Source organism: Anser brachyrhynchus (genome assembly GCF_964034855.1).
Source record: "Anser brachyrhynchus genome assembly, chromosome: Z".
Taxonomy (NCBI): Eukaryota; Metazoa; Chordata; class Aves; order Anseriformes; family Anatidae; genus Anser; species Anser brachyrhynchus.
In genome coordinates, this window is record NC_137697.1 from 9,881,464 (window position 1) to 9,906,825 (window position 25,362).

A 25,362-nucleotide genomic window follows, 5' to 3' on the forward strand; every position below is an offset into this window, starting at 1 on the left:
TTCTGACAAAATACAGAACAGATAAAACAATAATTTCAGAGTTATTCCTCAAATTTTTCTAAGCAAAGTGGTTCTGTCTTGGTGATGGCAGGAAGAGCAGCAGAACCAACTGAAAGACAGTGTTATGTTCACTAATTTGGATTAATAACTTCTGAGGAAAGAAGTACCGTTAATTTGCCCCCCAATTTATTTCTTGTATATTCCCTGCATATATTTTTCTTGATTTTGCAAAACTTGTTCTACATTGAAGCTATTTGGAATCAATATGAAACCTACATTTCAGCTGCAATGGCAGTTGTAATTTTGACTTCTTAGGACTTTCTAGAAAGCAGCACCTGACAGTAAAACCTGGGGGCTGTTGTATATACATAGAACCTGTATGTTGGTTTAGTAATTCCCAGACTATTCTTAAAGTGGCAATACTAATCAGTTTCTTAGAACAAACATCTAATACACATAGAAAGCAGTCTGTGATTTCAAAAGATGAAGTCTTTGGCAATTATACTTATTTAATTATACCAGTTCATGCATCACCCCTTCAGATGTTCCAACACAGCGGTTTGTGCAGCTGGTGATGAATCAGACTAAGGAGATCATCAGCTTCAGAAAACAGTTTTGGGGAGTGTTTCTAAAAATGGGATCTGTTTATAAGCTGGTTCACAGTGCCTTATGACATTGCAGCACAAAGAGCTGTGCCAGCACAACTGGCACAGGGGGGGAGTGAGTAATATTTGGGAAGGATAAGAGTATTTTACATTGGCATTACTGCCGAAAACTTTGTATTTTTACAGATAAAACTTTGACTTTGTCCTTTACAGCCACATAGTAAATTGTATAAGGCACTGCAAGGTAGTATGCAGAATGTGAAGAATGGACAAACAAAAGCTATTAGACAGTAAATTTACTGGTTTTCCTTTTTCTGTCTCCTCTGTTTAGTTGCTGTTGTGCGTATTCTAATACATGGTTTCAACACCACATTTATACCTTTGTACTTTAGCACAAATACCTACATTCCCCACTGATCTTTGTCCAGGGCTGGTGTCTTATTCTTGACAGCATGTCCCAGACATGTTGTATTTGTCATTACAGACAGCTAAGAGCTTTTGCAAAGGTCTCATTTTTTTCCATTCCCCTAGCAACTTGGCGACAGACACAGCCAGCAGCATTCCAGCCTTTGGAGTAACCAGTCAGTATAGTCACAACTGAAATCTGTAGTCTGCATTCAAATTGGAGCAAATATTAGGATCAGCCCATAAAATATCCCCAGATTTTTTTGAAGCCATTCAGTCTACAAGTCACTTTTTCCTCCCTAAAGGGCATCTTGGTGGACCAAGCATTGCTCCAATGCAAGCTGTCTCAAGTCAGAAAGCCTAGAGGTATAACACTAATCTAGTGGTGCAACAGTGGCACAGATCTGGAATTCCTGTTTCCTACAGGAGTTACATGTAGTTTTGCATTAAATATCAGCTTTTGCACACAAACATGCACACACAAAAACATACACAAATATACTTCTCTCCTGTATATGCAATCTAATTGGCTTGTTTAGAAGAAATCATGCCATATATGAGCTGCTTGCAATGCTACCTACCTAAGTGGCTTCCACACTTTCTACTGAACATGTCGAATAGCTGCCACTCCCAGACGTAGATCTTGCTGAACCTTCCTGAGTTGTTAACCCTGCCTCGTCTTTCATCATATGCGTAGAGATGCAGAATATCCTAGCACCCACATATCCTCCTCACTGCTTTTCTCTTTTCTCTTTTGTCCTAATGTTAGAAATTGCATTTAATGTGGGCTATATACACAGAAAGGGTATTCTAGGTCAAGAAGGTTCCCCTTCCAAATAAACAAACACATTACATTTCCTTTCTTTCTTTCAGTCAGTAGAAAAAGTAAACATAATTTGACTTCAGCTTGGAGGATCAGAGACTGAAGTATTAAACTCATCATTTGTTTCTCAGTTTGCTCAAGTCTCTTGTCTTCTGCATGTGAAAAAATGAGCAGAACAGCACCTGCTTTCCAGAATGTTTTGACCTAAGAATAGTGTATGAAAAAAGAAACAAAAAATGCTACTGAAAAAGAAGATGGAAAAATCAAAGCTGGGGTTGAAGTCTTTAAAAAATATTACAACATTTCCTTAACGAATATAAACATGTGTGAACATTTTCTTTCCAATGCTGGATGCACTTATAATATATAGTTAAATTACAGTCATATGGGGTTTGCTGCATTCTCTTAAATATTTCTGCTATGTACTGAATGAAGTGTCAAGCTCTGTAATGAATTGGTTTGTTCTTTAGATAGTGTTGGACACGCTCATGTTCCCCTGAACTCAATGTGTGTGGGAGGCTCAGCTTTTCAGGTGGTGTATAACTTCTTGCAAGATGGGGGCCCCAGCTTCTGCTCTAGATGAAGTATATGAGCTACTTTTAAAATATATTTTTAGTTTTATGCAAAACATTCTTTCTGTGTGTCTGGTTACGTGTCAGCCTAATTCCCACACACCTCAAGCACAAATTACCAGAGCAGCAAAGGCACGTTCAAATTCCAAATATGTTTTAGTGCAACAAATTTTTTAAGAATTTCTTTTTTATTTCTTTCTTTTTTTGTTTTGTTTTGTTTTGTTTTGTTTAAAGCTAGTTAGTGCAGTATTAGGTAGGTCACTCTGGCCACATTCCCAGAATTTAACAGTGGGGGCCTTGTGGAATGCTAAACGATGTGTATAACAGCATTCAGGCTCTCCGTGAGCCAATCCATCAAAACATTTGCTGCTTTGAAAATGTGTTCTTCAAAAAATGGGCATATGGAACTTATTAGACTATTTGGTGGAGTTTGGGCAGCCAAGCCCAAGAGAAGCATAAAAACATTTGAGGACACAATTCTACCTTAAGGTAATAGGATCTCTAAACTTTTCTTTTGCAATCAAAACCATAAAAAAAAAACAAACAGGCGAGAAACATCCTGAATGGAGACGTCTGACATTCCAGTCACAAGACCCTAAGTAAAGAACTTGTAATAGTAGTAAAAAAGTAGTGTTTTGACTGCAGCAATGGCTGGTACGTTTGGTTTGTTCCCTTGGCGGAGTATATTGATTCTTGGCTCTCAGTTTAACAGTTTAAGTTCAAGTTGTATCGAGGAGCTCTGACTCATGATTTCACTGCAGTGGATTCCTGTGTCTCTGTTGCATTGGCAGTGAGGATCATTCAGTCTCCTTGGAGATGAAAAAAGACAGTGCTGCAGAAGAGAGAAGCTGACATTTTCCAGCACCTTCGTGTACCTTCACCCAAGTGACTGCTCATCCCTTTGGCACGGGGAGCACAGAAAGACCCCAAAGTGAGTAGGTCTTTCCTTTTGCAGTGTTAAAAAATAAGGCAAACTGCAAAAATGAATCGTTAAATTGTGGCTTTGGCAGCCACAGCAAGAGATAGCACTGGGTTTTGCTGCTCCCGGAGTAGGTCTGGAGTGAACTATTACATGGAGCCATTCTTTTGGGAGAATAGGAGGAGGGTGGAGTAACCTATGTCAACCTTGAACTCTGTTCCTTCATCCCCTCTGCAGTGTCACCCCTCTGATCATGCAGCTGTGGTCTGTCCAAGCTCTTCATTGTGCCACACTGATACCCTTGATCGCTATATCAAAGAATTTAAAGGAAACCCTGTTTTTGTGTAGAGGCATCTTTGCTGGTTGTCATCACTTTAGCCTCTTTTATAGAACTGTGTGTTACAGGCCAGCGTAGTATTCATGAACTTCTGACCAACTTTTCCAGTCCTGTAAAAAGACTGAAATCTAAGGTTTGGGACTCTATTTTGCTGATATACCTGTACTCAAGGATAGTTCTCTTAATGTGTGGCTGTTAGTGCAAGTGAGGCAAGATGTGGTTATGAGGTATTTTTCTGGACAAATAAGCTTAAAAATGGTTTATTAACTTTAAGTAAGGTTGTTGCCATTTGCTGCTGTACTGTAGAGCGGTCTCTGTTGATTTACTATTTGAATCAGGAACTGAACTGCATAGCAGGCTTTGAAAATTGTGGTGTTGTCATCTCACTTTGTTGCTCTTAAGAGGAAAGCAAGTTTGTAATCACTGCAGAAGCAATGAACAATAAACCCATGGCACAGAATACTGCGCTATCAAGTGATGACAGTTATTTGCCACCAATATTGTTGACATATCTGCAATATGAGTCACATGCCCCACCTTGCACTTGTCTTGTCTCGATCCAGTTCTGACTTGCACTGCCTATCCCCGCTGTGCCCCCATTTTCAATATCCTGCTTTGCATCCTGCAGGGCAGGATGGTGCTGTGCGTGCAGTCTTTCTTCCCGGGGAGCAGGGAGAGGGAAGGGGCTGAAGGTAGGCTACTCTCTCACTTCTATGATCCAGCAGGAAACTTGCCTTTTGCTCCCTTGCAGCCAGGCCAGACTGCTGCCTATGTGGTACTCTCAATGATCGCATGTGAGGAAAGATCCTGGCATTGTCACTGCAGCATTTTTTCATTTTTACAGTAAAGTAAAGCATCCCAGAAAACAGGGCTCAGCCCTGAGGCATTGTAATGGCTGAGGAACAGAGTTTAAAGAGGGAGATTGAAACATCTCCACCTTCAATCACAGCCCCCTGGAAACCTCATTGACCCTTGTCCAAAAAGCTTAATATGATATTTGGCAATATCATGAGACTTTATTTGTTATCATTATTATCAGGAATTCAAATGGCAGTACCCCTATCTACTCTGAAGAAATGTTGTATTGTTTTGTTATGTATAGATCCCTGAAGTAAGCTGTGGTATCCAGAAAAAACTTTCCTTTTTACTTTATTCCCTGTATTTGGATGAGACTCCCGGGACAGAAAAGCTTCCTGAGAACTGGATGCTGCTCTATGAGTGGAAACTTTTGAAAAGGGAAATAGCCTGTAATGGGCTTGTGGTTGCCTCCATTACCGGGCTGCAGTGAATAAGTGAAACAAGTCACACAGCAGATATACTCCCAGACCCTTTTGTCATTGATTTTTCCCACCTGAGGGAAACCAATCTGCCACATTCAAGAGAATTTTCACAAGGCAGAGGCATAACTCTGGAGCTGCAGTTCTGGAGCCAGGGCAATATTTTGCCTGTGGTACTGGCAAAGAAGAAAATAATCTTAAAACTGGATAAAAATTTCAGAAGGGCTGTGCTTTGGCCTTCTGCCTCTCCTTTTGAAGTCAGGGACTTCTCCCATTGTGTTAGACTTTAACAGAGTCAGAACAATGTTAAACTCCTTTAAAAAATCCCACCCAACCTTTTCATTGCATGGCTATATCAAATCAGAAGTGCTGAAAAGCATCGCGGGATTTTGTAACACCCAGAGGTGGACTCCCCGGTCCCTTCGTGTTAGCCCTATCCCTACAGAATGTCTTTGATTCTCTTCCTGACACCGCAAGAGTAGTGCTGAGGCTGATCCTCTGATATTGCCTGCTTCATCCCACTGTGGCAAAATATGAAAGAAAGTCAGGAGCAGCATTACCCCCTTCAGCTGCACTGGCTGTAATTGTACTATATTGGGTGGCAGTGCATTGTGTAGGATGGCCCTTTCCTTTCTGCCATCTTCTTTCTCTTTTCTGCCATCTTTCTTGTCTTTTCTGATGTGTATCACTGTAACTCCCAGCTGCTCATGGTCCTGTGCATGTGCTTTTCCTGGAAAGTTAATCATGCAGTACTGGCTTCTGTCTTCACAGCTGAGTTTTTAAAGACCAGGTTGCTCCATCTGTTCCTCCTCAATGTGGCAAAGTACATCATCTGGCCTTTTGTCACAGTAAATGTGGATTCATGTTCAAGGGATTCAGCTATCACATCTCCATTTAAATTCCTTATCAAGTTTTACAAAACCTTTAAAGTGAAATGGGTTTTCTTAAGTCTCACTGATTCGCCGTTCAAAGTTCAGTCCTGGAGTAACTAAACAAATGAAACATTTGATAGTGAGATCTGTCTGTATTCAGCTTTATGTTGTGGTTGATATCTATTGAGCCATTAAGGTTTGTTCTGCTTAAGTTATTTTATTTATATAATTTGAATTTATTTTACTTTGGTGTTCTACAGCCAGTTCCTAAAGGATTTGTGCCTGGAAAAATTAGAAGAATGAGCCATGTAAGTCCATGAGAGAGGCTATAAAATAAACATTATACCATGTGTGGGGTAACATTTTTTACTGCAAGTGGCTGCTCTCACTTTCTGGCATTTATACACATGGCCATCTGTTTGAAGGCTGTTTGAAGTGGCTGAATTCCAGCATTTATGTAACTTGCCTTTTGAAAGGAAATGACATCATTTAGTTTCCTGAAGAATATTACCAATGCCAGAACTGAGGAAATAAAATTGACAATAAATAGAATATGTATTTTTAAAACTTTTTCCCTGTTAGAGTGGGCCACCTCTCCATATTGGTCTATGCCTTCAAAGCAATAGCCAGCCCAGGAAAACCCATTCACTTCCCAGGCGTTTTGACACATGCTGCTAGCCACGGACTGCAAGACACTGTGCCTTATACGTTCGCTGAAATGAGATCCATTGAGACAGAACTGAACTAATACAATAGCAAAATCTGTAGGTTTCTCTGAATATGACTCCATTGAAAGATATAGTCATAAACTAAAAAGCACAGCAACTTCAGAATTAGACTGGATGAAACTTCAGCACTTTCAAGTGACCATGAATGCTGTAGTTATTTGTCATGCCTGGAAAAATACTGCAACTCCATTAATAGGAGCTAAGCAGTTTAATACAAACCCATATTAGGGTTTAAATTGAAAGAAAGTTTATGTTATTAGAGTCTGCATACGGGCTGTGTATGTTCTGAGACATTTGTTTTAAAACTTTGCCAAGCTATAAAGGCTCTCAGCTGGTGATTTCAACTGAGCCATGTTGAGTTACATCACATGAGGGCTTCCTCCTACTCTGTCTAGCCAGGAACTTTTCAGACTTTTGTCTTGACTGATAATTCCTGGTTTATTACGTGCTTTGTGATTAGAAGTAACATGTCAAGTGAATTAAAGGCCTTTGGATCACCTAGCTAGCAGCTCATATAAAGTAACAAGGTCTTATTTTTTTATTGAGGGTTTTGTTTGGAGTTTGCATTTGATTTTATTTGTACGATAGGTAATGCAAAATAGACAAGCCATACCACAGGGCCAGAAAGGTGAGCTTTGATCACAAGTTTGGTCATGCTGCTGAAGGTATCATTTCAAAGAACTTTTACAGTTTCAAGGACCTTCATGTTTAACCCTAATATGAACTAATGACAAACAAGCTTCGGTTTCCAGAAGTTATTTCCCATGATTAACTGTTGTTTATAAAAATGCTTATTAGATACTATTCAATCTGTTCTGTAAAGTGCAGTGTAGCTGGATTTTAATCCATGACTGGTTTATTAAACAGATTTGAGCTATTTTTCACATTCTTATACTTCTGAAAGTTTTTCATAACAAAGTCATCATTTCTGTCAAAAGGAAATGAAAATGGGGAGAAAGGTTGGCTAATGATGACCCTTAATAATTTATGGAATTCATATAATCTGCTATTTTATGTTTATGACGGGTCTTGGATATTCTCCAGAATATGTTGAAATCTGAGAAGCTTACTCCAGTGCATTCTGAGAACAGTACAAACCAGCACAAAAAATATTGCTAACCTCTTTGCTTTCCTAAAGAAATTAAATCTACTTAGTATCAAGGTAGAGATACTTGCTAACAGGCAAATATTAGCTAAAAAAGCTTTGGTTTTATATGTTAATAATATGAAAGTCGAGTTTAGTCAGAGAAGGGAGCGAAAAAAAAGAGCTTATTTCTATCTAATTAACTGTACAGCCTTTCCAGGCTGAATCAACAAAGCCTTGTGTTTAAACTCCATTTTTAATGATGACTTTTTTTTTTTTCTTTGTATGGATCATCTCACAGCAGGAGTTGAGACCTTTGTCTAGGTGAGCACTTGTAAGTAAAGATAATCATGTAAATGACTTCCTGAATGTAGATATTTGTCTAAATTAAAGTCTAACTGAACATTACTAAGCCATAGAATTGTTATGAGAGAATACTGAAAATCATTGACGTTAGAGAGCAATTATCTAATGGATTACAAAGGAACAGTTTTAAATTCATTAATTGAAACTAATACAAAAAATATAGTCATAATTACAACATACTCACTGTTACAGATTGTTAGCATAGGAGTACTACGGTAAAATTGGCATTCCTTGCAGATGCTATTTGTATTCCTATAAACTAACAGTAAGTCTCTTGAATCATCAAGTCTCTTAAATCCTGTGATTTTGAAGTGTGATCATGATCATCATAAAGGAAATGTCTGTAAGTACGAACTTAGGTTTGACTAAATCCCCAGAAATAAATGGCTGGCTAAAGATTAAGCTCTGTATTTCCTCCCAGGTATAAATACATGTTGGGTAGCCAGTGTGTCTGAAAAAGCCAGGCATGAAAAACAAAACAAGAAATAAAAACCCTTTCAAAGGCACTTGCTCAAAGAACTATAATCTGTATCAGTTGGGTACACTTTTTCTTTAATTACTTCATATTTTCAGATTCTTAACAAGCTCCCTGTATGTTCAGTATAGAGGTCAGATACAGGATTCATCCTTGGGTGGGCAGTATGAAGAATTTAGACCCTATTTTTAGTCCCCACAGGTGCTATGGGTGCTCTTATATCAATCATATAATCACAATCACATATTTTTGTTGTTGTACAGTGCACAGCACCAGTTTTACCCCTGCTTACATGAAGACTGAATCAGGCTGTGACAGCCAGCTAAAGAAGAGCAAGAAAACATCACAGAAAAGGATGACCATTTCCTACTGATTTTTCAAATCAATCAGTTTCATATCAGGACAAAACAGAGTATGCATTTTCAAGAAAAAACTATGCTGTTTTCTCATCTACAGGAAAGAGCAGCACAGAGCAGGTGGAGCTTTGTTAAAGACTGTATAAATGGTTCTAAACCTTGCTTATGCTATTCATTGCTGTGACATGCTGGCAGAGATATTTGTTACTGCATGGGACACTTCCAGCTTCAAAGTTAGCCTTGTATGACCCCCTTCTTCTTTAATGCATTTTTTGCTATCAGAGTATCAACAAAGACACGCACCTAGAAAAACAAAGACGTGTAGTCATTGTAACTGTGCAAACAGTTAAGTAACATCAAGGCAGGATCCAGCCAGCCCCTATTTGTGCACATGTGTAGAGAACTCGGTTCATAACTGTTATTCCTGTGTTACACATCTCTGTAGAGGCTCACAGGCTGTTAAACCCAGAAAATGGGTTTATGCCCTCTCCTTTATCACTGTAAGGATGATTTCCGTAGGGTCCCAGGTATTTGTATACCTGTGTTAAAACTTATGAAAACTAAAAAGAAAATTTATCACCTACCTTTTCTATGTAATGTACACAATTTTTTAGCCAATCAACTTTTGTTAAAAATCCATGCCCTTCTAAGAAAAATTATTTGTGCTTAACCAAATGACATTTCTTGTGATTTTTGCAGTTATTAATTCCGTGATTCCATTTTTTTCTAGTGCTCTGCATGCTTGTTTTTGGTCTGGCACAACATTGGGGAATCTGACCTAAATTGGTTGAGCCCACTGGGGAACAGCAGGTCCAGACTAGGTACCTAAATATAAATGCATCTGCTTCTGTAGATTTTGGCTACTTTTTTTTTTTTTTTCCCCATGTTTTCTTAATAACAACTAAAGTCCTGCAGACTTCCCTGAAGTCTGAAGCATATAAGCAATGAAGAAGCCCATAAGCATTTCTTGTCCCTAGGAAATTATAGTAACTGAAATATATATATATATATATATATATGAAATGATTATAGTCTCTTCAGAAAGGAAAATTTCTGAGTTTTATATTTATGGCAAAACTGAAACTTTTTTTTTTTTTTTTCCTAAGGAAATGAGGAACAATTAGTGTCACCCCATTGCTTTGCAGTCCTGGCTGAGTAAGCCAGAGCTGAAGAGTCCTGTGATGAGAAGCAGAAACTTCTAACATGATGATGGTTCAAATTTGTTTTGGAAATCTTATGGTTTTCTATGTTACCAGCTAAGGTATGGAAAGTCTCAAAACCCAGAGCCAACAGGTGAGCTGGCAGGAAACAATGCAGGCTTCCAAAAAAGCTTTTCTTGTATTTTTGGCAGGAATAGTAGTTCATGAAAACTTATGCAATTTTTGAAAAAAGAGCCATTTGTATGTCTCCAAGACTTCCAAGTCTTCCTAAATGACTGCTTTGAATCAAAAAAAAACACACAATATCCAGACTTTTCTGGTGGTATCACCTCTGCTCTCATTATTATGGCTGTGGTTACAGCCTGAGCAGGGATATAAACAGGGCTTTATTTACCCTAAATCCTCAGCAAGGGTATGTATAAGACATGAAAATCTATCCCATAGGAAGAAGTCTTATTCAGGCTAACAGTGATAGAGGTGTGCTGGTAGAATGGATTAACTCTCTATCTAAAAAAATGAAATAACGTGATCATGTGGTAGAAAATATGAAACAAAAATGTGAATGCAAAACATGGAGCATAGCACCATTTCCAAGCAGTCTCAACATTTCTGCAGTGGTGATATAATTCAAAATTTTCTGTAAAGATACTTGTGGTGTGGAGGATTCAGTATTTTAAAATTTGTTTTCATTCCATCATGGGATGAAAACCAGAAATGCTGAAGCTCTCAGCAAAGGAGAAAGGGCCCTGGACTGTCTGTCCCTGTGGTGAAGACACTGGAAACCTCAACCGCTTTCCTTGCTTGCCTGCAAAGCAGGCCAATAGGCGAAAAGTGTTATGGAAGGAGATTTGTGTCTGAAGGCTTCAGTTTCCAGAACACACGACTCCCTTCCCTGCTCATCTTGTCTGGCGGCTATGAGATGGGTCTGTTGTTGTAAGGCCATGGTCCTGCCTGCCTCATGGTCCCCTTGGCTCCCAGCTCACCTTCGCTTGCAGAGCAGTCCGTCCAGGCTGCTCCTACAGAGGCAGGGACATTACTTGGGAATTGGGCAGCACTGAGGCCATCGCAAGCACCTTGTTGGGCATTTACAGAGTGGGCAGGTGAACTGTAAGGAGTTGGGGCATGCTCTGAGAGGGTGGTCAGGCACTGGGACAGGCTCTCCACGGCAGCAGTCACGACATCAAGCTGCCAGAGTTCAAGTGTTTGGACAATGCTCTCAGACACATGATCTGATTTTTGGGTGGTCCCATGTGGAGCAAGAAGTTGGACTTGATGAATCTTGTTGGTCCCTTCCAACTCAGGATATTCTGTGATTTTATGATTTCAGTGCCTGCCCTGTGTAAAGGAGTCTCTTAGATTCCCATTTGGGTTCCTTTCGAACAGGAATCAAAATGGTTTTGTGTCGTGTTTTGATATCATAAAAACAATCATACTCAAACAAAAGCAATTAATTAGGATATTTCATATTAACCCTGTATTTGTTTTCCTTTTTAATGACTATTTAGATAAAAGCAACAAGAACAAACAGCAATATACAAATAAGCAAAATAACAAATGAGAAATTCTGCTGAATTCCTGGGTTCAGCAGGGTTCTCCATGGACAATTTCTAAAAAAGTATTTTTAAATACTTCTGCAGAATTTTAAGCAATTTTCTTTAAGCAGTGTTTCTCTGAAAATAGTTAAGGCAATGAGTGATACATGCTTACTCTGCAGTGTAGTTCCTGGCCTTATTTGATATCTGCTTACTTTGACAACATTTTCCACTGTCAGCCTTTCAAAGCCAACAGCCCTGGCTTCCCCCTTAGGCCCAGTGCTTATGCCCGACCTGACATTCTCAGATCATGGGTTGAAATTAAACATGTGTATGTGTTGCTATATGAGTCAAGTATATCTGAGTCTGGCAAAGCACGATCAGCTAGGAGTGGAAATGAAACTTGCAGTATTTCACAGAAGTGTGAAGAAGTATTTCAGAGCTTTCTTCTGCGTTCTAAAGAACAGAACTTGGTCTACAAACACATGGAATTGGGAAAATATTTATGTGATGCCAAAACTTACTGCACATTCTTATTCAACAGCTTGGACACAGCCTACAAAAGAAAAATATCGTTTACACTGACAGCACAGTTTTATAAGTAGCTTTCTATTAAGCAAGTGTTGACTTAACCCATTGATTTCCCTTTCTCAGGCTATGATCAAACCCATTTCAGTCTGTCATTCTTGTAATAAACCTAAAGAACTCATACTGCTGGTAAAAAATGCATTCCGAACATTAGGGAAACAGTATGGGGAAATTATTTTTTAGCAGGATTTACTGGAAATATTTACTCAGATGTTTGTACAGGACAAAGTGGCAGGGACTGCCAGGGCACAACTTCTGGCAGACTAAACGGCATGCAGATTGTCAGTGAAAATTGGCTTCTAATGCGCATATAAATTACTGCCTTGTCAAAGAATATTTTTCTAATGCAAAAATAGCAGCCTTAGTTGTGATAAAAATCCCTTTTATATGTTCCAAATAACATTTATGTGCCTCTACAGGAAGATTGCTTGTCACCCCTGAAAGTGTCAGGGTATGTGGCTGAGCAACGCAGTTCTGTGTTCCTGCAGCCCCCAGCCCCCTCGCCTCACAGTGCAGTCCAGAAGTGTATTTATTCTTCTGTAGTCTTCAAAAACAGGAAGTGACATTTCAAGTAATTACAGATTTACTGTGAGCCCATGGCTGGTCCCTCTACATTGTCCCAGCTTTCCTGTTTGAGCTTCAAGGAAGTGGCCAGAGGGATGGGGGAAGGGCATTACTCTTCTGACTGCAGCCTACATTACTTAGGGGAAGAGTGATGAAAACTTATCCAAACCCTTGCCAAAGGTTTGCAAGAAATATTTGACATCTCACCTATAACAACAAGCAGGAGTTAAAGGTTAAATCACACACAACCCAAGCATTTGGGAAAAGGATATGTTTATGTCATCAACTTCTGTTGGGTTGTAAGGGAATAATAGTGTGGGACAGCAGAACAGGCTCTGAGTTATCAGGAAGATACACTGGGCATGGTGTGACTATCTGTCAACATGTAAAGCATCGATTCATTTTTTGATATATTTATATTTTCATACCCAAATGCCCTTGTCAACTCTGTGGCTCTTCAGATAGTTAAATGGAGAGCGGTCAGTGTGGACACCACTGGCTTCTTGCTTTGCCTGTGTGCACGTAGACATGAATTATTACAAAAATACTTGGGTTTTCCATGTAGTATCATTTTTTATAGGCAAATGTCACTATGGAATTAGAGAATTATTGGTTATGGTGTTGGTTATTCCTCTCATGTAATTTATGAAGCTAAAGAATCCAAGCTAGCAATGTCTTTTCTGAGATAATGTATAGGTATTCTGCAAATTGAATTAAGGAAATACTGTCTTTGTTGCTAAGTGTCAAAACACTGCAGAAGCTACTTCAGTCAATATAATACTAATATTTTGCTGGTTGTATTTCAGGGAAAATTATTTTGCTAGCCACTCCTTCTCTCATCTGCTGGAAAAAAAAAAGACAAAAAAAAACAAAAACAAACAAACAAAAAGAACAGTAGAATTCAGTAGACTCTGCTACATGAACTCAGATATTAGGTTTCTTTCTCATATAGTTTCTAGTCACTCAGTGGGAGTGGGAATCTACCTATACAAAGGCTGATCCTCTAAAATGAAAATCAGCCTTATCCAAATTTAATGAATATAATTTTTATTTTGTTACTGTTCTCTCGTTTTATGTCTTGCCCAGCTGTTAGTGGGCTGGCATCTCTCTCATTTAGCTTGATCAATTTAAACAGGTACTCCAAACAAGTTTTTCACTTCACCAGATAGTGCAGAGGCACAGGAACTGCTAGAAGACAATTTACTTTATCTGCCTTTTTAGATGTGTACACCACTGATTGTAAGGGGAAGCTATATCAATGGTTTATACCAAATTCCTAATCTTCGTAAGACTAATGTTAAATATAAATAAATAAATAAATAAACTCTCTGTAAGAACTGAAATTCCTATATTTTGCACAATTAAAATTAAAAATAGTTTTGGGACAAGAAGTAAAAGCCAGTATTAATGCTCTGTGAATGTGTCCCATTCATTAAGAAAAAATGAACCAGGACATAATCATTCATAGTACTCAGTATTATATGCCAACAAGTTGTAACATGAATATAAACATTGTGCTGGCAGGGAAAGAGTGACTTTTGGAAATTTTCCTCTAAGAACAGGCAAAGCTGCCAACAGCACCTGCAGAAAACAAAATAAAGTAGAACAATATATCAAATTAGTGTGTGGCATAGGCTTCCCTATTCATGTTCTGTCAGGCTAGAGGTTATCAACATTTATTTAGTTGTGTGTATTAAACAATATGCATTGAGATATAGACATTGTGCCGGTAGTCCTCATCTATGAAACAGTCTGGAACTTATTCCAGGATGCTTGATTATTTTATTTTTAGATAAATCCTTCCTCATTGGTGGCAATATGTTCCTCCATTCATTGTTAAAAATATTTTGCCTTAATGATTTTCTCTTTCCTGCACTAGGCAATTGTGATTTTAGTCTCAAAGATCAGAGGCAAAGACAGAGTAAAAAGCTCGTAAAGCCCAGATCCAGATGTTTAAACAAAAATGGTTGATCTTAGATTAATTTCCTAGTTTTACTCACATTGATATCACTTCCCCAGCTCCCAAGTTACATACATATGCACTGGTGTCAATGTCACCATGGTGTCACTTGTCACCATGCACGGGTGATAATAGAGCCTTCCAACAGAGCTGGGAAGTCTCTTGAGTTTGTCATGGCTGGCATTTGCATCTTCTTCTCTCATACCTCTATTGATTTTCTTCTTTACTTCAGTCTCTTATTTTGCTAGCCTTTCAATGACAGATATAAGGATAGGCCCACTGTATACTGCACTGTTTAAAATGTAGGACACTCACCTGACAAGTCAGAGATCAAAACATTCCTCCAAATTGTATGGAGGAGATGTGAATCTGTTTCTCTACCACCTGGGTGCTGCTTTAATCACTGGACTCACATGATGTGGTTCAGGGAGAGGAAAATACAGCCAGCTGGTGGGAAGATTTGAAATTAGTTTTTTTTAGAGATTACTCAAAACAAAATTTAAACATCTTCCTTTGGCTATTCTAGCAAACTAAAGATGTTGTTATCAGAACAGCCCAGTTCATTATATAGGTAAGACCTCCACCTTTTTCACAATTCTTTTGGCTAACCTCACAGACTGGCCCTTTGCTATCCCTCATTCTGGATGTTAATATTGCAGTTTTTGTTGTTGTTTGTTTGTTTGTTTGTTTTTCCCTTTCATCTCCTCATTAATTCCTCATGTCCAATCAAAAGAAATAACAGCAGTGTCAGGGTGTATGACAAAGCACACTTCTCTTAGCAGACATGAGTTTGTTTGAACAGACAGTGATAATTCAGACAAGAATAAACTTAGTAACAAATTTTGTTGGAATTGTGTATAAAGCCATAAGGCTAAGGGGTGTTGGCTGAGGGTCCTAAGATGTTGACTGAGATGCTGGCTGAGATGGCCTATATGGGTCATCTTGCTCCACTGGTTACTCTGAGTTTCCTTCTGTGTTCTGAGAGTCCTTGATTAACATTTTAGAAGTCTGAGAATGGAAGCAGAATCAAATATATCTGTTTTGCTTCTAGATTATGAGGAGCTTGAAATAAGGATTTAATAACGAGATAAGCATGAACTGAATTTCAGGTTTCAAAGGTATTGAAGCTTTGAAATAATCAGTGCAGTGAAATTAGAAAAGAGGTTGTGCTGTGAACAGAGATCTCCTGAGGCCTTCCCCTTTCTCTGAAGAGTTCTAAAACCAGTGTTCATGGATCCATGGATCCATAAGAAAGCCTATGCCACTGATCTCTGTAGAAATCTGATTCTGTCCACCAGCTACAGAGCTACTTGAACATGATCAGTTGGTATATTTTCAGGGAAAATATCAGTTCTCATTTACCAAAGTTCATATAAAGCATAACATCATAATTTTACTTTTTTTTTTTTGTTTGTTTGTTTCCAAGTGGGAGTTCTGAACTCTTAAATGACAGAGGATAGACAGAGGATACCATCACAGTGCCGTGCCCCTCAATTGTAATTTTGTGATATGGTTAAATGAAGCTTCAGTGTCACCTTCTAAAATACATACAAAGGAAACAATATGAAGCAACCCCCCTTTTTTTTTTTTTTTTTTTCTCCAAGCAAGTTCTTTAACTGACTGTTGCTATTTAAAAAAACAATGTTCTTAAGTTTCAGCACAGCTTCTTCTTGAAACTGTTTCCTTGAAATGCTCCATTTGGAATAGTGGAGGGTAATGTCTCTACCCCAAGTGCTGTCACATCCACTTGTACAAATGCTACACCTTACAATAGTATATCATAGTTAAAATTTGAAAACCTTGATTATGAACTATTATTTTACTATATTATTTATACTTTCTTTGCCTAATGAACAATCGGACATACAAAATGTTGGACTTCTTTTCATGTTCTTGTGTCCCAACCATGCAGTCACACTTCGTCATTGTGTTATAATTTTAGAATATCTTACAAGTTCAGTTCAAGCACTCAGCTTTGATGGGATACAGACATCAAGTGCTCTGTCCCTTGAACCGTGACCTTAAACAACCAGGCTTTTCCTTCCCCTTGGGAACCATGTGATTGCACTCTCAGCGGATAATTTTTCCTGGATTCTTTTAGGTATTTCCTACACAGGAAAACCCTCCTGTTATCTTACTTTAAAAGTTTTCTAATGAGCATTTTCATGACTTTTAAAAAATGTATGTCTTCTTTACCTTTATCGCTTATCTAGAACCCTATGCTTTAGAAGAAGTAAGAAAGGATCACAGATGTATTTTTTCACAGGGGATAGAAAATGGGCAGTAGTAAATAGGACAGTGCAGTTGTTATTCAAGAAAGTCAACTGTAACATAAAAAAGAAAAATAGTTAAAAGGGAAATGTGACATTTTTCACCAAAACAAAAATAAACTACAGTTTACAGCGAGCACAGAAAACATTGTGTATTCTCAGATTGTAGACTCCAACAAGAAACAGTTCTCAGGAAGAAACTGTGTTTTTTTGTTTGTGTGACAATGACAGAACTAATGCCATCATAGGCTCGTATCTTTGTCTTGTAGTCAGCAGTGGGAGTAGGCCTGCTGGTTGGTATATTTAGGCAAATATTGTGCATTTATTCTGATCACTCATAAGACTAAATGAATAATTTTGAAATTAAATCTAAATTGGCTCAAACAATGTCATTAAAAGTGCTAATAAGTTTTATAGATGTAGGGGTGGTAAAGAAAAGGCATTTGTATATTTTACATATTTAGGAGACTACATCATCCTCATTGTTGCATTTAAACAATTGATCAACATGTAGATTGGTCAACAATTTATTTCTTAATTCTTTTCCTAGTCTTTAACAATCTATTTCTGAATATGCGTTTGTGTTTAGTTATATCAAGATTTATGATAAAAATATCTGGGGAAGTATTATAACAGGCTCTTTAAATGGTCGTGTAACATCTCATTCTACTTTAAATTCCTGCTACATCTTCCAATCATGAAATTTAATTTGTTTTACAATGATTAATGTGTATTAGTCCTGATTAATTATAAGGATTAATTATATGTGTCCTGTACTTTAGTAAAATTCACCTTATACTACTTCTTTTTCTTAAGCTTCCTGCAGCTGGAAAAAGCAGTTACATTTCTGCAGTTATGTTTACAAGAAAACAATTGAAGCAGGCTTCAAAAGGCTCATGAGGTACATTTAGTCCTCTGAAGTAAAAGCATATTTAGCTGAATACTGTCGTCAGTTAGTTTGATTTGCAATTGGAGTAATCCTGAACTTGTGACACTGTGTCTGATGTAAGAATCTGACTCAACATCACTCCTGTTTGGCCTTCTGTTCCTGTGCAAACAGCTTTATTGTTAAACGAAATACAGTAGTGTTATCAATTCAGATTTTGTCTGGGGAAAAAAATATATACTTTTTTTTTTTTTTTACATGCAGAGATGGGTCTCATTCATCATAAATATAACGTACTTTAAAATGGTTATGTATTTGTTTATAAAGAAACACATATTCCCTGCGTTGAAATAAATAAATAAATAAATAAATAAATCTGCATGAGTCAAATGATTCTGTGTATGAACAAAAAAGGCCTCCCAATAAACCAAAATTCTGGTTTAATCTGTTTTGTAGTTCTGAGAATACATATTCACTACACTTTCACTGCTTGCAAAAATGATTATCAGATGAGTAGCTGCTGACATACATAAGCAAATTCAAACCATTTATACTTTGCTTTCAGATCCCAAGAGTGGGAAATTCATGGAAGAAAATATTTTTTACAAGATTTTCCTTTGTGACATCCACAAAAGCCTACTTTCTCCTATGTTTTTCCCCCATGGATTATGATTACTTATGTTTCCAGGCATCTGACAGCAAATCTGAGATCCTAGGGCTCTGTTACAAGTTATAAACTGAGTGACTTCATATTCCTCTTTCTTGTCTTTGCTATTCTTTCACTATTATCACTCTAATTCAACTCCAGGGAAAATTAAGAAGTTTTAGAGGATTATAGTAAATTTACTTCACCAAATATCTGTGAAGTAATGATACAGGTGGGGTAGGATGATTTTGCCATTGCTAGAAAGTTAACAGCACTCACTTTGTAACATAACATTTTGTTTAAGCAAATGTACCTTTTCACCTAGTATTGACCTGTCCCAAATGACCAGAAGATGAGCACTAATAAACAATTCTCCTTTAACTCGGGTACTACAGGGTTTTGTTTTTAGGAGAGGAAGTTCTGAATTTGATATCAATGCCATATAAAATGTATTTGTTATACACCAATAGTTCACTAAAATTTCCTTCCATTTCCCAAGATGTGTAACAAGAAACTTTTCATAAGACAGAGGACTGGTGAAATTTTCTGTGTTTTCATAACTCGGGAGAAGGACAGCTTATTATTATTACTGTTATTATTGTTATTGTTATTATTATTATTATTATTAAATCTAATAGAATATATATTTAATAATAATAATAATAATAATAATTTTTTTAATCAAAACACACTCCTTTTCCTAATTTAAAGAAGCACTCTCAGTCAGGAAGATCTTCCTCTGATACTTATCCACAGTACAAAGAGTTTGCCTCCTGACTAGTTCTGGCCAAACATCCATAGATGCTTCTGATTTTTCAACAGAAATTTAGGAATCAATCAATGCTTCAAAAATCCTGTTTTCGCAAACCTGAAGTTCAAGTCATTTTTTTGATGTACTTAATGTAGGGAGATTGCATCTTTCGTGATGTACCACTCTCTCACACACATCTCTGATCATACTGGAAAGTTTTCTGCCCTACCTGTTTTGAATAAAAAATTACTTGAGCTTCCTCAATCTTTCACTGCAATTCTTTGAATCACTATTGCAGATCTATCTGACCAGCTTCCAAGTTGTGAGCTTCCTTCCTTATTAGAAGAAAGTGTTGATACGAGATCTGTTAAGATTATTCCAATGAGAAGCTCTGTAATTTTTGTAATTAAATTACTTCCCTAACTCCCACCTTCAGGTTTCCTGCTAATACATCTGAGAATTGTATTTAGTGTCTTGCACAGACAGCTAATGTTCAAGTATGTTTCTTGGTGTTGCTGCTTTCTAGGATACAATCTTCTACTGTAACAGCGTACCCTGCATCCTGTGTTTCTGGTGGTTAGCAAACGTAACGCCAATCTACAGACCTCTTCACTAATGATTAAGGATTTTCATTATGGTGCATCTAAGAAAGCCTTCTTTGCCAATTCCCATTACCTTTCACTTTTATTTTTCTGGTATCCCAAGGAGGGTTTAAAGGATTCCTGAACAGTATTTGCCTTGGTTATTAAATCAAACTGTATTAGTCCCAGCCTACAGAATTACTACTGGTCACCTTGTTGTGCAAGAGATTTTCTTCTTCATTTTTTACTGAGATGCAAAAAAAGGCAGAGTGCCTTACTGTAAATACTTGTTGACTGAGTACAACTACAGAAGGGATCATAGAATTATAGAATCATAGAATGGTTAGGGTTGGAAGGGACCTTAAAGACCATTTAATTCTAGCCCTCCTGCCATGGGCAGGGACACCTACCACTAGACCAGGTTGCTGTGTGGTGCAGTTGACACGCTGGAGGGATGGGATGCCATCCACCTGAGAGGTGGGCCTGTGCGAACCCCATGAAGTTCAAGAAGGCCAAGCGAAATGTCCTGCAGCTGGGTCAGGGCAATCATAAGCACCAATACAGTCTGGGTGGAGAATAGATTGAGACCAGCCCTGAGGAGAAGGACTTGGGGGTGCTGGTTGATGACAAGCTCAACATGAGCCAGCAATGTGTGCTTGCAGCCCAGAATGCTGAACATATCCTGGGCTACATCAAAAGAAGCATGGCCAGCAGAGCGAGAAAGGTGATTTTCCCCCTCTACTCTGCTCTTGTTATACCCCAGCTGGAGTCCTGCATTCAGCTTTGGGGCCCCTAGCACAAGAAGGGCATGGAAGTATTAGAACAAGTCCAGAGGAGGGCCACAGAGCTCATAAGAAGGCTGGAGCACCTCTATTTTAGGACAGTCTGAGGGAGTTGAGGTCTGCCTGGAGAAGAGAAAGCTCCACAGAAAAAGAGAAAGCTCTACAGAAAAGCAGGAGAGTGTATTTATCAGGGAGTGTAGTGAAAAAGGGTAATGGTTTTAAACTAAAAGAAGGTAGATTTAGATTAGACTTTAAGAAGAAATTCTTTACTGTGATGGTGGTGAGGCACTGGCACAGGTTGCCCAGAGAAGCTGTGGATGCCCTATCCCTGGAAGAGTTCAAGGACAGGTTGGATGGGGCTTTGAGCAACCTGGTCTGGTGGAAGGTGTTCTTGCCATTGGTGGGGGGTTGAACTAGTTCATCTCTAAAGGCTGTTCCAGATCAAACCCTTGTATGATTCTATGATTAATGTCTTCTCAAGTACTCAAAAATAAATAAAAATTAAATTGAATAATTATTGCCAAATGAGGAAGAAAGTATACACATACACACACACCATCAGATTGGCAGAAACCTTTGTATTTTTGAGGCCTGTAACACATGGACTGAGTGGAGTAGACATCTTGGTGAAACATGTCCAACTAATTTAGGAAGATGGTTGATGTGACATTGGAAAACCACACAATGTAGAGGTAATTCCTTACAGTTCTTTGTGTTCAGATATCTTATTCCATTTTGTCTTCTGCTTTAAGAGACTGGATCTTTTGAAGCACAGAGCGTGTACATTAATCAGAACTGTACTCTATTTCTACATGGGGAAAGCATCAGCTAAATTACACCTGCTTGGTCTACTTGTACTAAACACATCATCCAAACCTCCTAAATTGACATTCTATAGATTGACACATTTTTTCTTGAATGCTTTAGCAACTGCTATTTCTATTTCCTCATCTTATCCAATAGCCTATTACATTGTCTTAGAACTATTCCATTTTATGATTTATAATTTAATACATGAATAGTATACAAAGTCCTCTCTCTCTGAATTGTTTGTAACTTTAAGCTATATAGTATCCCCGCTGTCTTTCTTAAATAGTCTGTACCCAATGGATTTAATATCCAGTCATGTGAGTCATGCCACTGCAGTTGAGTAATAACAGCTAGCTCAAATTTCTTTTCCTAAATTTGTTTTTCTAATTCCCTTGACTCACAGAATGGTTGTAGGAACAAAGATTGTTTTTCTCATTCTAATTATTGATGTTTCAATCCTTTTACTTTTGTTCCTATGTACTTCCAGGTTCTTCTGCACAGACCAGATGTACTTTTCTGTTTACAGAGATGCAAGTAGTCCAAAAGTCATCCATTCTACCTTCATAGAAAAAGTGCCCATGGTATCTGTTTTTTGCTGTTGTTTGTTGTTGTTGTTGTTGTTTTGTTTTCTTCTGGTGTATTTTCCATGAAAAAAAATAGTTCTCATTTATATTACAGACAGATTTGATCCTATTGCGTTGGTAACTCCAGCAGAGGATTAACTACAAGTAGGGAAACTAGCTATGTCTGCACTTAAACCCAGCGTATGTATAATTTCAACGATGGTTGGTAGTATTCTTGTGGTGCAATGAACCAGCTGCCCGTCTGGATATAGGCAAGTGGTAAATAAGACTTTGAATTTATGCCCAGAATAGATGAAGCAGGGACCCCTTGCGAAACCAAACTGTTGTTATAGGAACAAGGAGACAAACATGTCTTAAAATAACCAGGCTGATGAATTGGAATTAATAATAGTCTTTTCCCACCTGATTTTCAGAGAAATGTGGTTCAAACATATCCAGCTGGCATGTTCAGACATGTTTCTGGTCTCTTGGCTGTTTAACTAATATTTTCAGATGTTGTTCTGAATGAGAACTCAGAAATTACTATTTCTGAATAAACCAGAGTGGAAGAAGCAGACTCTGTCATAAGCAGCTGGTGGAAGGCATTGATAGTTGTGTTTTCTTCACATTTGAAGGATCAGCAGAACAATTTTCTAAAAACTAGTAACATTTAAACATTTGCTGTAGTCAGACAGTCTCACTGTGTTAGATTCAGCTGTGCTAGATAGAAGCTGTGCACTTCCTACTAATTTAATTAAAAAGGGTGTTCTGCTACAAAGACATATTGTTCCTTTATTAAGCACAGAGCATCACATGTGGCAGATGCTATGTACTGAGGAGGCTTAACATTTTGCAGAATAAGACCTTCTGTCTTCCCATTCATAGGTGCAACCAGTGAAAGCTCTTGGGCTCTTTGGTTGACTCTACAGGCTTTTTCCATAGGGGCTGGTATTGAAATCTGAGCACTTTCTAGATATGTTGTGAACAAAAATATGAACAATGCTGGAACAGAACTTGCATTTCTCAAGCAAGCCTACTCATGAAGGAAATCATTATTGATTTAATACAAAATCATCATACATATGTTAAAATTGAAGTTATATGTAAAGATGAAATGCGGATGTCCCCACAGCAGGAATACTGAATCTGATGGTGAACAGGGGAAAGAGGTGTTCCTGTGGCAATATTGTACAGGCTCTCTGCAGGCCTGAGAAGGCAGAATAAGGGGGTGGGGGCATATGTGTACAGCAGGGATGATGATGACATGCACTTTGATTTTTATGGAATGCTATGCAGGAGTCCTCCAAGCACTGCAACTGAAGCAGCCAGCAGCAGCAAAACAATAACGTCTTCCTGGTCAGCAACATGAACTACGAGGAGGATCTTGTTCACTGCTCCTGCATAAATGGAAAGCAGAAGGATCTGGATGTGAAACACTCATTCTGTAGCAAAAAGGAAGAGCACCTTGTGCACATAACAGCATTTAAGGAAGGCATTATGAAATAAAAAGTCCAACACTTTTATCTGTGTACACATCAACACTGTATTGCAAGATCTATTACTTTCAGGAGGAAGCTGTTTGGATGAGTATTGACTGTAAAGGGGACAAATGGAGCCCTAATGGATCCCATACACAGGAGGGAGGAGAAAACCCATGACTGGAGCTAGTGCAGAGATCAAAATATCATTTTATTGTATATCAGGTGAACCCCAGACATCTGCATAGTTATCAAGAGAGCCAAAGCATTCAAAGAGGTGATTCATGTTTCCTTCTATCAATGATAAAGCTTGTTATTTGAAGGTGCAGTTCATAAGACTGTTGAACAGTGTTTCCTTGGTCTGGGATGTTTCACTTATACAGGCATTGAAGGTTATTTCTTCATTGTTTTGTGTGTATACATGATGATGTTTAAAAGCAGGCTTTTCTGCTTTGTTTCCCAATGTAATAATGTCCTTGCTATACAGATGTGATTGCTGCTACATGAGCCCACTATTGTTCAACAGTGCCTCTTTCTTGCAGGTGGAATGAATCATTTTTAGGAAAAAAAAAAATCATTTGGGATCTACTCTTCAATTTAGTTGAGTAATACCTACATTTACCAGAACTTAATTAAACTGTGATAACTCCATATATCAAACTGGATCAGGTTGTCCTTTCTAAGGGAATATTATCATGAGTTTATACAAAATGTCTCTTCCTTGATTTTATGTTTCATAACCAATAAACTAGCTGGAACTACAATAAAGAGTTCTCTTCATTCAAGAATCTGGTTGCCTTTTACTCTTGCTGAATGGTATCCTTATACTACAAATTTTGTTGCCAATATTGAAGAAATGTGACTAAGAAGATTGATTCCATTTAGACCAGAAGGGTCTAGTACCTTACATGAAATATAAATATAAATACAGAATTTGTATTAATTTGTGTATCTTGCCTCTCATTCTATCTCTCAGAAGAGTCAAACTCCATTGTCTCTACACCTTCTCATTAGGGAGCTGTAGACAGCACAAAAAGCCAGACTGAGCTTTTTCAAGGGTGGGCAGACACATCTTCTCAATTTCTTTCTTGTACTTACTCTAGTTTTAGACTCCTCAGTACTGCAGAAGTAGTCTGAATGAAGAAAATAAACACTTTCTCAGCCTACTGTCTGTGTGCTTGCTCATACAGCCCAGTATGAAGTAAACCTTCTTTACTGCAAGGGCACACCACTTACCACATTCAACTCTTTGTCTACTACTACTCCCAAGTCCTGCTGAGAGAAACTGTTTTCTGCCCAGTCAGTCTCCAGCCTATACTATTGTGAGGGGCATTGCATCCTAGATGCAGGACTTTGTGTTTTCCTTTGTTGAACTTCATGAGGTTTCTGTCAGCTGATCTCTCCTACCTGGCAAAGTTCTTCTGAAGAGCAACTCTTTCCTCTGATACCTAAAGTGTTCCTCCCAATAGCATGCCCCACAGTTGGAGGACCATGACAAGGTGAGCAGTGGCTTTCTGTCTGTGGTTGCCAGAATTGTAAGGGAACAGTTGTATCAGCTCAGCATTCAGAAGTTCATGGGGCCAGATGGATTTCATCCCAGGGTGCTGAAGGAATTAGTGGGCATTATAGTTGGACTCCTCTCAACAATTTTCCAAAGGTCACGGAAGTCTGGGGAGGTCCCTGCCAACTGGAAACTAGCCAGCTTTATACCAATTTACAAAAGGGACACAAGAGAAGACCCAGAAAACTACAGACCTGTTAGTCTAATCTCAGTCCCTCAAAAAGTACTGAAGAAAATTGTACTTGGGAGATATTGAAAGGCATAAGGGAGATACTGAAAGAACAAAGCTAATATAAGGCATAGTCTACATAGGTTCATCAAGGAAAGTCCTGCCTTAGTGATTTGATCTCCTTCTACAATCAGGTCACCTGCTTAAGTTAAATGCAGTGGACAATATCTTGTGTTGCTTTT

At 38.1% G+C, this 25,362-nt stretch overlaps 1 long non-coding RNA gene across 8 annotated transcripts; it reads left to right on the forward strand.

Annotated features, from left to right (window-relative positions):
* Positions 1-2,701: 2,701 nt before the first annotated feature.
* On the forward strand, positions 2,702-24,225 carry LOC308185674. 8 transcript variants are annotated; one of them, XR_013943546.1, is made up of 7 exons: positions 2,702-3,336; positions 6,071-6,118; positions 7,924-7,946; positions 8,727-10,112; positions 17,710-17,794; positions 21,837-21,930; positions 23,209-24,225. It is a non-coding gene; the product is annotated as an uncharacterized lncRNA (long non-coding RNA). The 8 variants fall into 8 exon arrangements; XR_013943547.1 differs by having other exon boundaries at positions 8,727-8,939; positions 9,926-17,794; XR_013943551.1 differs by having other exon boundaries at positions 2,702-3,059; positions 3,197-3,336; positions 8,727-17,794.
* The last annotated feature ends 1,137 nt before the right edge of the window (positions 24,226-25,362 follow it).